We start from the raw sequence: 18504 nt of genomic DNA, 5'->3' as shown, positions 1-18504 counted from the left end.
TGAATCCACTCATTATCTGCTATGGGCCTGATGACATAGATTTCATTGCTGAGTTATATTGCATTGTACTAAGTCCCACAACTTCTTTATCCATTTTTCGCTTTCTGTGATTTTGAACTTGTACCGTAAACGAGGTTCTTGTAAACAGAGCCGGCCCAAACATTGAGGTGGCTGTGTCTTTTTGATTTTAATTTCCCTAAACTATAGGACCATAAGTGGAAGTTCGCTAGGCTCTGTTACTTTGTTTTTTGGATGTTTCAGGAAACACCATACACTTCTCCAGAGTGGCTGTTGGCAGTTTACATCCCGCCCATCAGCATAACAAGGCTCCCAATTCCTCATGGCCTGTCCTGCCTTTCTGGAATTTACACTTTTTTCAGATGGCCCTTTTGACAGGGGGGCAGTGAGACTTCATTGTAGTGCAGATTTCCTTTGCAAGCTTCCTTGGTTGGCCAAAAAGGGCGTATGCGATTTTTCCTGAATATATTCAGAAAAAACGCATACGCCCTTTTTGGCCAAGTGCATCATTGTGGACGTTCTGCCTCTTTTCCTATGCTTTACATGCAATTCCAGTCTACCTCCTGAAATCGGTTTCCTGCAATTCTGCCCCGCTTTCAAGTGCTCTTTGCAGCCTTACTTCAATATATTTTTGGACGATAGCTGTAATTTATAACTCTCCAGGTTTGTGAATTACAGTGCCCCTGAGCTCCTTTCTTCAACTCGCTTTCTTGTGAGCTGGCCGCAACACCGCAGGATTGCTTCAGACCCTAGTGTGGTTCCGGCATGGCATGCTGAACCTTTGGTTAATTCCTCTTCCTGGTGAGAAATGAGAGTTAAATTTGCCCGTCCAGACACCTCCAGCTAGTCTCTCATTGGTTCTCCCTATTCCTGTTCATTTTCCGCAGAAATTGCAAACTGGGCCAAACAGGAGGTTAAAGGCACTGACTCTCCAAGTGGGGATAGTGTTAGTAAAGCGTCTGGAATGTTGCACCAGAGTACCAGGGCACGAAAACGAGACATATTTGAACACGTTTCCCGATCACACGGTGGATCATACTCTGGGTTCCACATGCATGTTTTAGCTGAAGCAAGAATCCCTTAAACCTGGAGAGTTGAGACCCGTGGAATGGGTACCATGCAATATGACTTCAAAGGGTCTGCATTTGCTCACCGAACCTCACCAATACTATCACTGCTGCATTTATGCCGCTGTCCACACGCTTGATTCTCTTTAGGAGACATATAAATCCATAAGTTTTAAGATTCTTACTAGTCAGGTATATTCTTAGGCGTTTAATATGGGGTGTTGTGTCCAATTCGTTGAGGAAGGAGTAGCTCTTGTCTATTCCATATTTGGCTTATGGAACTGTATCTGTGCTCATTTCAATCTCTGGTTTTAGGCAGCACCCCAACTCACCTTTCCCCTTAAACAAGCATAAGTTGGTGTTCAACATTTGAGACCCTGTTCTGTTTTCTAATTCAGTTCCTGTGTAGCCCAGTTTACATTCCGTGTAGTAGTGATATCTTATGATGTTTCTTTTTCTGTGTGACTTATTTCACTTAGAGTCATCGTACCTGAATCCACTCATTATGCTGCTACGGGCCTGATGACATAGATTTCATTGCTGAGTGATATTGCATTGTACATAAGTACCACAACTTCTTTATCCATTTTTCGCTTTCTGCGACATTGAACTTGTACCGTAAACGAGGTTCTTGTAAACAGAGCCGTCCCAAACTTTGGGGTGGCTGTGTCTTTTTGATTTTAATTTCCCTAAGTTATAGGACTATAAGAGGAAGTGCCCTAGGCTCTGTTGCCATGTTTTTTGGATGTTTCAGGAAACACCATACACTTCTCCCGAGTGGCTGTTGGCAATTTACATCCCGCCCATCACCATAACTAGGCTCCAATGTCTCCATGGCCTGTCCTGCCTTTCTGGATTTTACACTTTTTTCAGATGGCCCTTTTGACTGGTGGGCAGTGAGACTTCATTGTAGTGCAGATTTCCTTTGCAAGCTTGCTTGGTTGGCCAAAAAGGGCGTATGCGTTTTTTCCTGAATATATTCAGGAAAAAACGCATATGCCCTTTTTGACCAAGTGCATCATTGTGGACGTTCTGCCTCTTTTCCTTTGCTTTACATGCAATTCCAGTCTACCTCCTGAAATCTGTTTCCTGCAATTCTGCCCCGCTTTCAAGTCCTCTTGGCAGCCTTACTTCAATATATTTTTGGACGATAGCTGTCATTTATAACTCTGCAGGTTTGTGAATTACAGTGCCCCTTAGCTCCTTTCTTCCACTCGCTTTCTTGAGAGCTGGCCGCAACACCGCAGGATTGCTTCAGGCCCTAGTGTTGTTCTGGCATGGCACGCTGAGCCTTTGGTTAATTCCCCTTCCTGGTGGGAAAAGAGAGTTAAATTTGCCCGTCCAGACACCTCCAGCTAGTCTCTCATTGGTTCTCCCTATTCCAGTTCATCTTACGCAGAAATTGCAAACTGGGCCAAACAGGAGGTTAAAGGCACTGACTCTCCAAGTGGGGAGAGTGTTAGTAAAGCGTCTGGAATGTTGCACTGGAGTACCAGGGGATGAAAACTGAGGCACATTTGAACAATTTTCCCGATCACACGGTGGATCATACTCTAGGTTCCACATGCACGTTTTAGCTGAAGGAAGAATCTCATAAACCTGGAGAGTTGAGACCCATGGAATGGGTACCATGCAATATGACTTCAAAGGGTCTGCATTTGCTCACCGAACCTCACCAATCCTATCACTGCTGCATTTATGCCGCTGTCCACACGCTTGATTCTCTTTCAGAGATATATAAATCAAAAGGTTTTAAGATTCTTACTAGTCAGGTATCTTCATAGGCTTTTAATATGGCGTGTTGAGTCCACTTCGTTGAGCAAGCAGTAGCTCTTGTCTATTACATGTTTGGCTTATGGAACGGTATCTGTGCTAATTTCAATCTCTGGTTTTACGCAGCACCCCAACTCACCTTTCCCCTTAAGCAAGCATAAGTTGGTTTTCGACATTTGAGACCCTGTTCTGTTTGGTAATTCAGTTCCTGTGTAGCCAAGTTTACATTCCGTGTAGTAGTGATATCTTATGATGTTTCTTTTCTGTGTGATTTATTTCACTGAGAATCATTGTACCTGAATCCACTCATTATCTGCTATGGGCCTGATGACATAGATTTCATTGCTGAGTTATATTGCATTGTACTAAGTCCCACAACTTCTTTATCCATTTTTCGCTTTCTGTGATTTTGAACTTGTACCGTAAACGAGGTTCTTGTAAACAGAGCCGGCCCAAACATTGAGGTGGCTGTGTCTTTTTGATTTTAATTTCCCTAAACTATAGGACCATAAGTGGAAGTTCGCTAGGCTCTGTTACTTTGTTTTTTGGATGTTTCAGGAAACACCATACACTTCTACAGAGTGGCTGTTGGCAGTTTACATCCCGCCCATCAGCATAACAAGGCTCCCAGTTCTCCATGGCCTGTCCTGCCTTTCTGGATTTTACACTTTTTTCAAATGGCCCTTTTGACAGGGGGGCAGTGAGACATCATTGTAGTGCAGATTTCCTTTGCAAGCTTCCTTGGTTGGCCAAAAAGGGCGTATGCGATTTTTCCTGAATATATTCAGGAAAAAACGCATACGCCCTTTTTGGCCAAGTGCATCATTGTGGACGTTCTGCCTCTTTTCCTATGCTTTACATGCAATTCCAGTCTACCTCCTGAAATCGGTTTCCTACAATTCTGCCCCGCTTTCAAGTGCTCTTGGCAGCCTTACTTCAATATATTTTTGGACGATAGCTGTCATTTATAACTCTGAAGGTTTGTGAATTACAGTGCCCCTGAGCTCCTTTCTTCAACTCGCTTTCTTGTGAGCTGGCCGCAACACCGCAGGATTGCTTCAGGCCCTAGTGTGGTTCCGGAACAGCACGCTGAGCCTTTGATTAATTCCTCTTCCTGGTGGGAAATGAGAGTTAAATTTGCCGGTCCAGACACCTCCAGCTAGTCTCTCATTGGTTCTCCCTATTCCTGTTCATCTTACGCAGAAATTGCAAACTGGGCCAAACAGGAGGTTAAAGGCACTGACTCTCCAAGTGGGGAGAGTGTTAGTAAAGAGTCTGGAATGTTGCACCTGAATACCAGGGGATGAAAACTGAGACACATTTGAACACGTTTCCCGATCACACGGTGGATCATATTCTGGGTTCCACATGCATGTTTTAGCTGAAGGAAGAATCCCTTAAACCTGGAGACTTGAGACCCATGGAATGCGTACCATGCAATATGACTTCAAAGGGTCTGCATTTGCTCACCGAACCTCACCAATCGTATCACTGCTGCATTTATGCTGCTGTACACACGCTTGATTCTCTTTCGGAGACATAGAAATCCATAGGTTTTAAGATTCTTACTAGTCAGGTATATTCTTAGGCGTTTAATATGGGGTGTTGAGTCCACTTCGTTGAGCAAGGAGTAGCTCTTGTCTATTACATATTTGGCTTATGCAACGGTATCTGTGCTAATTTCAATCTCTGGTTTTAGGCAGCACCCCAACTTACCTTTCCCGTTAAGCAAGCATAAGTTGGTTTTCTACATTTGAGACCCTGTTCTGTTTTGTAATTCAGTTCCTGTGTAGCCAAGTTTACATTCCTTGTATTAGTGATATCTTATGATGTTTCTTTTTCTGTGTGACTTATTTCACTTAGAATCATCGTACCTGAATCCACTCATTATGCTGCTACGGGCCTGATGACATAGATTTCATTGCTGAGTTATATTGCATTGTACGTAAGATCCACAACATGTTTATCCATTTTCCCTTTTTGTGATGTTGAACTTGTACCGTAAACGAGGTTCTTGTAAACAGAGCCATCCCAAACTTTGGGGTGGCTGTGTCTTTTTGATTTTAATTTCCCTAAGCTATAGGACCATAAGTGGAAGTTCCCTAGGCTCTGTTGCTTGGTTTTTTGGATGTTTCAGGAAACACCATACACTTCTCCAGAGTGCCTGTTGGCAATTTACATCCCGCCCATCAGCATAACAAGGCTGCCAGTTCTCCATGGCCTGTCTTGCCTTTCTGGATTTTACATTTTTCTCAGATGGCCCTTTAGACCGGGGGGAAGTGACACTTCATAGTAGTTCAGATTTCCATTGCAAGCTTGCTTGGTTTGCCAAAAAGGGCGTATGTGTTTTTTCCTGAATATATTCAGGAACAAACGCATACGTCCTTTTGTGCCAAGTGCATCATTGTCGATGTTCTGCCTCTTTTCCTATTCTTTAAATGCAAATCCAGTCTACCTCCTGAAATCAGTTTCCTGAAATTCCGCCCCGCTTTCAAGTCGTCTTCGCAGCCTTACTTCAATATATTTTTGGACATTATCTGTCATTTATAACTCTGCAGGTTTGTGAATTACAGGGTCCCTGAGCTCCTTTCTTCAACTCGCTTTCTTGATTGCTGGCCGCAAACCCGCAAGACTGCTTCAGGCCCTAATCTGCTTCTGGCAGGGCACGCTGAGCCTTTGGTTAATTCTTCTTCCTGGTGGGAAATGAGTGTTAAATATGCCCATCCAGACACCTATCTCACTCTCAACCCCTTGGTGATGTGGGTCCTCTGGTTTGTGGCCACCTTTGCTGGGTTCCTCACCTTTCGATGATGTGGCCCCACTAGTGTGAGGACACTCCTGCCTGGTTCTCATCCACGTGGTTATGTGGACCCCCTGGTGAGAGTCTGTTCCTGGTTGTGTTCCTCACCCTTCTGTGAGGGAGACCCTCTGCTGATAGGTCACTCCTGCATGTCTGGCACACATTGCCTTGTTGAAGTCAGCCGTGTGGTGGCAGTTGGAGCGTGCTGGGAATCTCCTCCCCCCGGTGATGAGGGCCCTCTTGCGTCAGGCCCTAACTGCTGGGCTCACCAACTTTTCTTAGTGAGCCCAGTGATGCTTTGGCACTCCTCTTAGGATCCCATCTCCATGGGGATGTGGGCCTTCTGCTCTGAGGTCCCAACGGCTGGGTAGTTCACATTTTCATGATGTGGGCTCTCTGGTGTTAGTTCACAGAGGCCTGGATCCCATAGCCTCTGTGCTCTTGGCCGCCTGCTGGGAGGTTCCAACTGCTGGATTCCTCACTTTTTAAATTTTTGGGGCCCTCTGTTGTGAGGATCCTCCTGCCTGCCTCACTCCCAGCCCCTTCGTGATGTGTGTCGTCTGGTTTGTGGCCACATGTGCTGGGTTCCTCACCTTTCGATGATGTGGGACCAATGGTCTTAGGAGACTCCTGCCTGGTTCACATCCCCTTGGTGATGTGGGCGCTCTGTTGAGAGTCTGATCCTGGCTGGGTTCCTCACCCATCTGTGAGGTGGGCCGTCTGCGGTGAGGTCACTCCTGCCTGGCTTGCTCACCTCGCCTTGTGGACATGAGCCCTCTGGTGGCACTTGGAGCCTGCTGGGAGCCTCCTCCCCTCGGTGATGAGGGCCCTCTGGCGTCAGGCCCTAACTGCTGGGCTCCCCACATTTTGTGATGTGCACCCAGTGGTGCGAGGACACTCCAGCCAGGTTCACATCCCCATTGGGATGTTGGCCTTCTGCTCTGAGGTCCCAATGCCTGGGTTGCTCACAGTTTCATGATGTGGGCTCTCTGCTGTTAGTTCACTCCTGCCTGCATCCCATAACTTCTGTGCTCTCGGTCGCCTGCTGGGAGGTTCCAACTGCTGGATTCCTCACCTTTCTTATTCTTTGGGCCCTCTGTTTTTAGGCTACTCCTGCCTGCCTCACTCCCATTCCCTTTGTGATATGTGTCCTCTGATTTGAGGCCACATGTGCTGGGTTCCGCACCTTTCGATGATGTGGCCCCACTGGAGGGAAGACAGTCCTGACTGGTCCCATCCCCTTGCTGATGTGGGCCCTCAGGTGAGAGTCTGATCCTGGCTGGGTTCCTCACCCTTCTGTGAGGTGGGCCCTCTGCTGTGAGGTCAATCATGCCTGTCTGGCACACGTCACCTTGGCGACGTGGGCCCTCTGGTGGCAGTTGGAGTGTGCTGGGATCCTCCTCCCCTCGGTGATGAGGGCCCTCTTGCCTTAGGCCATAACTGCTGGGCTCCCCACATTTTCTGATGTGCGCCAAGTGAGTGAGGACACTCTTGCCAGGTTCCCATCCCCATGGGGATATGGGCCTTCTGCTCTGAGGTCAAAACGGCTGGCTTGCTCACAGTACCATGATGTGGGCCCTCTGCTGTGAGTTCACTCCGGCAAGGATCCCTTATCATCGGTGCTCTGAGCTGCCTGCTGGGAGGTTCCAACTGCCGGATTCCTCAACTTTTTTATTCTATGTGCCCTCTGTTGTGAGGCTCCTCCTGCCTGCCTCACTGCCAGCCCCTTGGTGATGACTGTCCTATGGCTTGTGCCCACATGTGCTGCATTCCTCACCTTTCGATGATGTGGCCCCACTCGTGTGAGGACACTCTTGCCTGGTTCCCATCCCCTTGGTGAGGTGGGCCCTCTGGCAAGAGTCTAATCCTGGCTGGGTTCCTCAACGTTCTGTGAGGTAGGCCCTCTGCTGTGAGGTCACTCCTGCCTGGCTGGCCCACGTCACCTTGGAGACGTGAGCCCTCTGGTGGCAGTTGGAGAATGCAGGGTGCCTCCTCCTCTCGGTGATGACGGCCCTCTGGCGTCAGGCCCTAAATGGTGGGCTCCCCACATTTTCTGATGTGCGCCCAGTGGTGCGAGGACACTCCAGCCAGGTTCCCATTCCCATGGGGATGTGGGCCTTCTGCGCTGAGGTCCCAACGCCTGGCTTGCTCACAGTTTTATGATGTGGGCCCTCTGCTGTGAGTTCACTGTGGCCTGGATCCCATAGCCTCGGTGTTCTGGGCCGCCTGCTGGAAGGTCTAAATGCTGGAATCCTCACGTTTTTTATATTATGTGCCCTGTGCTGTGAGGCTACTCCTGTCTGCCTCACACCAAGGCCCTTGGTGATGTGGGTCCTCTGGTTTGAGGACACATGTGCTGGGTTCCTCACCCTAAGATGATGAGGCCCCACTGGTGTGAGGATAATCCTGACTGGTTCCCATCCCCTTTGTGATGTGGGTCCTCTGGTGAGAGTCTGATCCTGGCTGGGTTCCTCACCCATCTGTGAGGTGGGCCCTCTACTATCAGGTAACTCTTGCCTGGCTTGCTCACCTCGCCTTGTTGACATGAGCCCTCTGGTGGCAATTGGACCCTGCTGGGAGCCTACTCACCTCTGTGATGAGGGCCCTCTGACGTCAGGCCCTAACTGCTGGGCTCTCCAACTTTTCTTAGTGAGCCCAGTGATGCTTGGGCACTCCTCTTAGGTTCCCATCTCCATGGGCATGTGGGCCTTCTGCTCTGAGGTTCCAACGGTTGGGTTGATCACAATTTCATGATGTGGGCTCTCTGGTGTTAGTTCACTGTGGCCTGGATCCCATAGCCTCTGTGCTCTTGGCCGCCTGCTGGGAGGTTCCAAATGCTCGATTCCTCAACTTTTGTATTCTTGGGTCCTGTGTTGTGATGCTCCTCCTGCCTGCCTCACTCGCAACCCCTTCGTGATGTGTGTCTTCTGGTTTGAGGCCACATGTGCTGGGTTCCACAACTTTCAATGATGTGGCCCCACTGGTGTGAGGACACTCTTGCCTGGTTCCCATCCCCTTGGTGATGTGGGCCCTCAGGTGAGAGTCTGATCCTGGCTGGGTTCCTCACTCGTCTGTGAGGTAGGCCCTCTGCTGTGAGGTCAATCCTGCGTGACTTGCGCACATCACCTTGGCGACGTGGGCCCTCTGTTGGCACATGGAACCTGCTGGGAGCCTCCTGCTCTCGGTGATGACAGCCCTCTAGCATCAGGCCCTAACTGCTGGGCTCCCCACGTTTTCTGATGTGAGCCCAGTGATGCCAGGACACTCCTGTCAGGTTCCCGTCACCATGGGGATGTGGGCCTCCTGCTCTGAGGTCCCAATGGCTGGGTTGCTCAGTTTCATGACATGGGCCCTCTTCTGTGAGTTCACTGTGGCCTGGATCCCATAGCCTCGGTGCTCTGGGCCGCCTGCTGGGAGGTTCCAACTGCTGAATTCCTCACTTTTTTATTCTATGGGCCCAGTGTTCTGAGGCTACTCCTGCCTGCCTCACTCCGAGGCCCTTGGTGATGTGGGTCCTCTGGTTTGAGGACACATGTGCTGAGTACCTCACCTTTCGATGATGTGGCCCCACTGGTGTGAAGACACTCCTGCCTGGTTCCCATCCCCTTGGTGATGTGGGCCCTCTGGTGAGAGTCTGATGTTGGCTGGGTTTCTCACCCTTCTGTGAGGTGGGACCTCTGCTGTGAGGTAACTCCTCCCTGGCCTGCTCACGTTGCCCTGACAATGTGAGCCCTCAGGTGGCAGTTGGAGCCTGCTGGGAATCTCCTCCCCTCAGTTATGAGAGCTCTGGATAAAACACATATGCCCTTTTTTGCCAAGTGCATTATTTTCCAAGTTCTGTCTCTTTTCCTATGTTTTAAGAGTGACTCCCCTGTACCTTCTGAAATCGGTTTCCAGCAATTCTGCCCCGCATTCAAGTCCTCTTTGCAGCCTTACTTCAGTATAATTTTGGATGATAGCTGTCATTTATAAATCCGCAGGTTTGTGAATTACACTGCCCCTCAGCTCCTTTCTTCAACTCGCTTTCTTGTGAGATGGCCGCAACACCGCAGGATTGCTTCAGGCCCTAGTGTGGTTCCGGCATGGCCCGCTGAGCCTTTGGTTAATTCCTCTTCCTGGTGGGAAATGAGAGTTAAATTTGCCCGTCCAGACACCTCCAGCTAGTCTCTCATTGGTTCTCCCTATTCCTGTTCATTTTCCGCAGAAATTGCAAACGGGGCCAAACAGGAGGTTAAAGGCACTGACTACCTAAGTGGGGAGAGTGTTAGTAAAGCATCTGGAATGTTGCACCCGAGTACCAGGGGACGAAAACTGAGACACATTTGAACACGGTTCCCGATCACACAGTGGATCATACTCTGGGTTCCACATGCATGTTTTAGCTGAAGGAAGAATCCCTTAAACCTGGAGAGTTGAGACCCATGGAATGGGTACCATGCAATATGACTTCAAAGGGTCTGCATTTGCTCACCGAACCTCACCAATCCTACCACTGCTGCGTTTATCCCGCTGTACACACGCTTGATTCTCTTTCGGAGACATATAAATCCATAGGTTTTAAGATTCTTACTAGTCAGGTATATTGTTAGGTGTTTAATATGGAGTGTTGAGTCCATTTCGTTGAGCAAGGAGTAGCTCTTGTCTATTACATATTTGGCTTATGGAACGGTATCGGTGCTAATTTCAATCTTTGGTTTTATGCAGCACCCCAACTCACCTTTCCCCTTAAGGAAGCATAAGTTGTTTTTCTACATTTGAGACCCTGTTCTGTTGTAATTCAGTTCCTGTGTAGCCCAGTTTACATTCCGTGTAGTAGTGATATCTTATGATGTTTCGTTTTCTGTGTGACTTATTTCACTTAGAATCATCGTACCTGAATCCACTCACTATGCTGCTAAGGGCCTGATGACATAGATTTCATTGCTGAGTGATATGCATTGTACGTAAGTACCACAACTTCTTTATCCATTTTTCGCTTTCTGCGATATTGAACTTGTACCGTAAACGAGGTTCTTGTAAACAGAGCCGTCCCAAACTTTGGGGTGGCTGTGTCTTTTTGATGTTAATTTCCCTAAGCTATAGGACCATAAGTGAGAGTGCCCTAGGCTCTGTTGCTTTGTTTTTTAGATGTTTCAGGAAACACCATACACTTCTCCAGAGTGGCTGTTGGCAATTTACATCCCGCCCATCAGCATAACAAGGCTCCCAGTTCTCCATGGCCTGTCCTGCCTTTCTGGATTTTACACTTTTTTCAGATGACCCTTTTGACCAGGGGGCAGTGAGAGTTCATTGTAGTGCAGATTTCCTTTGCAAGCTTCCTTGGTGGGCCAAAAAGGGCGTATGCGTTTTTTCCTGAATATATTCAGGAAAAACGCATACGCCCTTTTTGGCCAAGTGCATCATTGTGGATGTTGTGCATCTTTTCCTATGCTTTACATGCACTTCCAGTCCACATCCTGAAATTGGTTTCCTGCAATTCTGCCCTGTTTTCAAGTCCTCTTGGCAGGCTTACTTCAATATATTTTTGGACGATAGCTGTCATTTATAACTCTGCAGGTTTGTGAATTACAGTGCCCCTGAGCTCCTTTCTTCAACTCGCTTTCTTGTGAGCTGGCCGCAACACCGCAAGATTGCTTCAGGCCCTAGTGTGGTTCCGGCACGGCACACTGAGCCTTTGGTTAATTCCTCTTCCTGGTGGGAAATGAGAGTTAAATTTGCCCGTCCAGACACCTCCAGCTAGTCTCTCATTGGTTCTCCCTATTCCTGTTCATCTTACACAGAAATTGCAAACTGGGCCAAACAGGAGGTTAAAGGCACTGACTCTCCACGTGGGGAGAGTGTTAGTAAAGCGTCTGGAATGTTGCACCCGAGTACCAGGGGACGAAAACTGAGACACATTTGAACACGTTTCCCGATCACACGGTGGATCATACTCTGGGTTCCACATGCATGTTTTAGCTGAAGGAAGAATCCCTTAAACCTGGAGAGTTGAGACCCATGGAATGGGTACCATGCAATATGACTTCAAAGAGTCTGTATTTGCTCACCGGACCTCACCAATCCTATCACTGCTGCGTTTATGCCGCTGTACACACGCTTGATTCTCTTTCGGAGACATATAAATCCACAGGTTTTAAGATTCTTACTAGTCAGGTATATTCTTAGGCGTTTAATATGGGGTGTTGAGTCCACTTCGTTGAGCAAGGAGTAGCTCTTGTCTATTACATATTTGGCTTATGGAACGGTATCTGTGCTAATTTCAATCTCTGGTTTTATGCAGCACCCTAACTCATCTTTCCCCTTAAGCAAGCATAAGTTGGTTTTCTGCATTTGAGACCCTGTTCTGTTTTGTAATTCAGTTCCTGTGTAGCCAAGTTTACATTCCGTGTAGTAGTGATATCTTATGATGTTTCTTTTTCTGTGTGACTTATTTCACTTAGAGTCATCGTACCTGAATCCACTCATTATGCTGCTACTGGCCTGATGACATAGATTTCATTTCTGAGTGATATGCATTGTACGTAAGTACCACAACTTCTTTATCCATTTTTCGCTTTCTGCGATATTGAACTTGTACCGTAAACGAGGTTCTTGTAAACAGAGCCGTCCCAAACTTTGGGGTGGCTGTGTCTTTTTGATTTTAATTTCCCTAAGCTATAGGACCATAAGTGGAAGTGCCTCAGGCTCTGTTGCTTTGTTTTTTAGATGTTTCAGGAAACACCATACACTTCTCCAGAGTGGCTGTTGGCAATTTACATCCCGCCCATCATCATAACAAGGCTCCCAGTTCTCCATGGCCTGTCCTGCCTTTCTGGGTTTTACACTTTTTTCAGATGGCCCTTTTGACCAGGGGGCGGTGAGACTTCATTGTAGTGCGGATTTCCTTTGCAAGCTTGCTTGGTTGGCCAAAAAGGGCGTATGCGGTTTTTTTTTTTTTTTTTTTTACATCTTTATTGGGGTATAATTGCTTTACAATGGTGTTTCTTTTCTGCTTTATAACAAAGTGAATCAGTCATACATAAACATATGTTCCCATATGTCTTCCCTGTTGCGTCTCCCTCCCTCCCACCCTCCCCATCCCACCCCTCCAGGCTGTCACAAAGCACCGAGCCAATATCCCTGTGCCATGCAGCTGCTTCCCACTAGCTATCTACTTTACTGCGTTTGTTAGTGTGTATATGCCCATGACTATCTCTCGCCCTATCACAGCTCACCCTTCCCCCTCCCCATAACCTCAAGTCCGTTCTCTAAGAGGTCTCCGTCTTTATTCCTGCTTTACCCCTAGGTTTTTCATGACATTTTTTTTTCTTAAATTCCATATATATGTGTTAGCATACGGTATTTGTCTCTCTCTTTCTGACTTACTTCACTCTGTATGACAGACTCTAGGTCTATGCACCTCATTACAAATAGCTCAATTTCTTTTTTTTTATGGCTGAGTAATATTCCATTGTATATATGTGCCACATCTTCTTTATCCATTCATCCGATGACGGGCATTTAGGTTGTTTCCATCTCCGGGCTATTGTAAATAGAGCTGCAATGAACATTTTGGTACATGTCTCTTTTTGAATTATGGTTTTCTCAGGGTATATGCCCAGTAGTGGGATTGCTGGGTCATATGGTAGTTCTATTTGTAGCTTTTTAAGGAACCTCCATACTGTTCTCCACAGTGGCTGTATCAATTTACATTCCCACCAACAGTGTAAGAGGGTTCCCTTTTCTCCACACCCTCTCCAGCATTTATTGTTTCTAGATTTTTTGATGATGGCCATTCTGACTGGTGTGAGATGATATCTCATTGTAGTTTTGATTTGCATTTCTCTAATGATTAGTGATGTTGAGCATTCTTTCATGTGTTTGTTGGCAGTCTGTATATCTTCTTTGGAGAAATGTCTATTTAGGTCTTTTGCCCATTTTTGGACTGGGTTGTTTGTTTTCTTGTTATTGAGCTGCATGAGCTGCTTGTAAATTTTGGAGATTAATCCTTTGTCGGTTGCTTCATTTGCAAATATTTTCTCCCATTCTGAGGGTTGTCTTTTGGTCTTGTTTATGGTTTCCTTTGCTGTGCAAAAGCTTTGAAGTTTCATTAGGTCTCATTTGTTTATTTTTGTTTTTATTCCCATTACTCTAGGAGGTGGGTCAGAAAGGATCTTGCTTTGATTTATGTCATAGAGTGTTCTGCCTATGTTTTCCTCTAAGAGTTTGATAGTTTCTGGCCTTACATTTAGGTCTTTAATCCATTTTGAGCTTATTTTTGTGTATGGTGTTAGGGAGTGATCTAAACTCATACTTTTACATGTACCTGTCCAGTTTTCCCAGCACCACTTATTGAAGAGGCTGTCCTTTCTCCATTGTACATTACTGCCACCTTTATCAAAGATAAGGTGTCCATATGTGCATGGGTTTATCTCTGGGCTTTCTATCCTGTTCCATTGATCTATCTTTCTGTTTTTGTGCCAGTACCATACCGTCTTGATGACTGTAGCTTTGTAGTATAGTCTGAAGTCAGGGAGCCTGATTCCTCCAGTTCCTTCTTTCATTCTCAAGATTGCTTTGGCTATTCGGGGTCTATTGTGAAATTTTTTGTTCTAGTTCTGTGAAAAATGCCAGTGGTAGTTTGATAGGATTGCATTGAATCTATAGATTGCTTTGGGTAGTAGAGTCATTTTCACAATGTTGATTCTTCCAATCCAAGAACATGGTATAGCTCTCCATCTATTTGTATCATCTTTAATTTCTTTCATCAGTGTCTTATAATTTTCTGCATACAGGTCTTTTGTCTCCTTAGGTAGGTTTATTCCTAGATATTTTATTCTTTTTGTTGCAATGGTAAATGGGAGTGTTTTCTTGATTTCACTTTCAGATTTTTCATCATTAGTATATAGGAATGCCAGAGATTTCTGTGCATTAATTTTGTATCCTGCCACTTTACCAAATTCATTGATTAGCTCTAGTAGTTTTCTGGTAGCATCTTTAGGGTTCTCTATGTATAGGATCATGTCACCTGCAAACAGTGACAGCTTTACTTCTTCTTTTCCAATTTGGATTCCTTTTATTTCCTTTTCTTCTCTGATTGCTGTGGCTAAAACTTCCAAAACTATGTTGAATAAGAGTGGTGAGAGTGGGCAACCTTGTCTTGTTCCTGATCTTAGTGGAAATGCTTTCAGTTTTTCACCATTGAGGATGATGTTTGCTGTGGGCTTGTCATATATGGCCTTTATTATGTTGAGGAAAGTTCCCTCTATGCCTACTTTCTGCAGGGTTTTTATCATAAATGGGTGTTGAATTTTGTCAAAAGCTTTCTCTGCATCTATTGAGATGATCATATGGTTTTTCTCCTTCAGTTTGTTAATATGGTTTATCACATTGATAGATTTGCGTATATTGAAGAATCCTTGCATTCCTGGAATAAACCCCACTTGATCATGGTGTATGATCCTTTTAATGTGCTGTTGGATTCTGTTTGCTAGTATTTTGTTGAGGATTTTTGCATCTATGTTCATCAGTGATATTGGCCTGTAGTTTTCTTTCTTTGTGACATCCTTGTCTGGTTTTGGTATCAAGGTGATGGTGGCCTCGTAGAAGGAGTTAGGGAGTGGTCCTCCCTCTGCTATATTTTGGAAGAGTTTGAGAAGGATAGGTGTTAGCTCTTCTCTAAATGTTTGATAGAATTCGCCTGTGAAGCCATCTTGTCCTGGGCTTTTCTTTGTTGGAAGATTTTTAATCACAGTTTCAATTTCAGTGTTTGTGATTGGTCTGTTCATATTTTCTATTTCTTCCTGATTCAGTCTTGGCAGGTTGTGCATTTCTAAGAATTTGTCCATTTCTTCCAGATTGTCCATTTTATTGGCATAGAGTTGCTTGTAGTAATCTCTCATGATCTCTTTTATCTCTGCAGTGTCAGTTGTTACCTCTCCTTTTTCATTTCTAATTCTATTGATTTGAGTCTTCTCCCTTTTTTTCTTGATGAGTCTGGCTAGTGGTTTATCTATTTTGTTTATCTTCTCAAAGAACCAGCTTTTAGTTTTATCGATCTTTGCTATTGTTTCCTTCATTTCTTTTTCATTTATTTCTGATCTGATTTTTATGATTTCTTTCCTTCTGCTAGCTTTGGGGTTTTTTTGTTCTTCTTTCTCTAATTGCTTGAGGTGCAAGGTTAGGTTGTTTATTCGAGATGTTTCCTGCTTCTTACGGTGGGCTTGTATTGCTATAAACTTCCCCCTTAGAACTGCTTTTGCTGCATCCCACAGGTTTTGGGTCGTTGTATCTCCATTGTCATTTGTTTCTAGGTATTTTTTGATTTCCTCTTTGATTTCTTCAGTGATCTCTTCATTATTAAGTAGTGTATTGTTTAGCCTCCATGTGTTTGTATTTTTTACAGATCTTTTCCTGTAATTGATATCTAGTCTCATGGCATTGTGGTCAGAAAAGATACTTGATACAATTTCAATTTTCTTAAATTTACCAAGGCTTGATTTGTGACCTAAGATATGATCTATCCTGGAGAATGTTCCATGAGCACTTGAGAAAAATGTGTATTCTGTTGTTTTTGGATGGAGTGTCCTATAAATATCAATTAAGTCCATCTTGTTTAATGTATCATTTAAAGCTTGTGTTTCCTTATTTATTTTCGTTTTGGATGATCTGTCCATGGGTGAAAGTGGGGTGTTTAAGTCCCCTACTATGAATGTGTTACTGTCGATTTCCCCTTTTATGGCTGTTAGTATTTGCCTAATGTATTGAGGCGCTCCTATGTTGGGTGCATAAATATTTACAATTGTTATATCTTCTTCTTGGATCGCTCCCTTGATCATTATGTAGTGTCCTGCTTTGTCTCTTTTAATAGTCCTTATTTTAAAGTCTATTTTGTCTGATATGAGAATTGCTACTCCAGCTTTCTTTTGGCTTCCATTTGCATGGAATATCATTTTCCATCCCCTTACTTTCAGTCTGTATGTGTCTCTAGGTCTGAAGTGGGTCTCTTGTAGACAGCATATATAAGGGTCTTGTTTTTGTATCCATTCAGCTAATCTGTGTCTTTTGGTGGGAGCATTTAGTCCATTTACATTTAAGGTAATTATCAATATGTATGTTCCTATTCCCATTTTCTAAATTGTTTTGGGTTCGTTATTATAGGTCTTTTCCTTCTCTTGTGTTTCTTGCCTAGAGAAGATCCTTTAGCATTTGTTGTAAAGCTGGTTTGGTAGTGCTGAACTCTCTCAGCTTTTGCTTGTCTGTAAAGGTTTTAATTTCTCCATCAAATCTGAATGAGATCCTTGCTGGGTAGAGTAGTCTTGGCTGCATGTTTTTCTCCTTCATCACTTTCAGTATGTCCTGCCACTCCCTTCTGGCTTGTAGGGTTTCTGCTGAGAGATCAGCTGTTAACCTTATGGGGATTCCCTTATGTGTTATTTGTTGTTTTTCCCTTGCTGCTTTTAATATGCTTTCTTTGTATTTAATTTTTGACAGTTTGATTAATATGTGTCTTGGCGTATTTCTCCTTGTATTTATCTTGTATGGGACTCTCTGTGCTTCCTGGACTTGATTAACTATTTCCTTTCCCATATTAGGGAAGTTTTCAACTATAATCTCTTCAAATATTTTCTCAGTCCCTTTCTTTTTCTCTTCTTCTTCTGGAACCCCTATAATTCGAATGTTGGTGCGTTTAATGTTGTCCCAGAGGTCTCTGAGACTGTCCTCAGTTCTTTTCATTCTTTTTTCTTTATTCTGCTCTGCAGTAGTTATTTCCACTATTTTATCTTCCAGGTCACTTATCCGTTCTTCTGCCTCAGTTATTCTGCTATTGATCCCATCTAGAGTACTTTTAATTTCATTTATTGTGTTGTTCATCATTGCTTGTTTCATCTTTAGTTCTTCTAGGTCCTTGTTAACTGATTCTTGCATTTTGTCCAATCTATTGTCCATTCTATCTCCAAGATTTCGGATCAACCTTACTATCATTATTCTGAATTCTCTTTCAGGTAGACTGCCTATTTCCTCTTCATTTGTTAGGTCTGGTGCATTTTTATCTTGCTCCTTTATCTGCTGTGTGTTTTTCTGTCTTCTCATTTTGCTTATCTTACTGTGTTTGGGGTCTCCTTTTTGCAGGCTGCAGGTTTGTAGTTCCTCCTGTTTTTGATGTCTGTCTCCAGTGGCTAAGGTTTGTTCAGTGGGTTGTGTAGGCTTCCTGGTGGAGGGGGCTAGTGCCTGTGTTGTGGTGGATGAGGCTGGATCTTGTCTCTCTAGTGGACAGGTTCACGTCTGGTGGTGTGTTTGGGGGCGTCTGTGGCCTTATTATGATTTTAGGCAGCCTCTCTGCTAATGGGTGGGGTTGTGTTCCTGTTTTGCTAGTTGTTTGGCATAGGTTTTCCAGCACTGTGGCTTGCTGTTCGTTGAGTGAAGCTGGGTGCTGGTGTTAAGATGAAGGTCTCTGGGAGATTTTCGCCATTTGATATTATGTGGAGCTGGGAGGTCTCTTGTTGATCAGTGTCCTGAAGTTGGCTGTCCTACCTCAGAGGCAGAGCCCTGCCTCCTGGCTGGAGCACCAAAAGCTTTTCATCCACAGGCTCAGGATAAAAGGGAGAAAAAGTAGAGGGAATTAGTAGAAGTATGAGGAAAGAAAGAAGGAAAGGAGGGTAGGAAGGAAGGAAGAAAGAAAGAAAGAAGCAAAGAAGGCAAGAAGGCAAGAAGGAAAGAAAGGAGGGAGGGAGGAAGGAAGGAAGGAGGGAAAGAAGGAAAAAAGACAGAAAGAAAGAAGATACAGTAAAAATAAAATAAAGTATAATAAAGTTATTGAATTAAAAACTTCTTATTTAGAAAAAAAAAAGCGACGGAAAGAACCTT

The sequence above is a fragment of the Lagenorhynchus albirostris genome, chromosome 2, assembly GCF_949774975.1.
Source record: "Lagenorhynchus albirostris chromosome 2, mLagAlb1.1, whole genome shotgun sequence".
In the NCBI taxonomy this organism is placed as follows: domain Eukaryota; kingdom Metazoa; phylum Chordata; class Mammalia; order Artiodactyla; family Delphinidae; genus Lagenorhynchus; species Lagenorhynchus albirostris.
The sequence above is the reverse complement of the archived record's forward strand: the minus strand, read 5'-3'. Positions refer to the sequence as shown.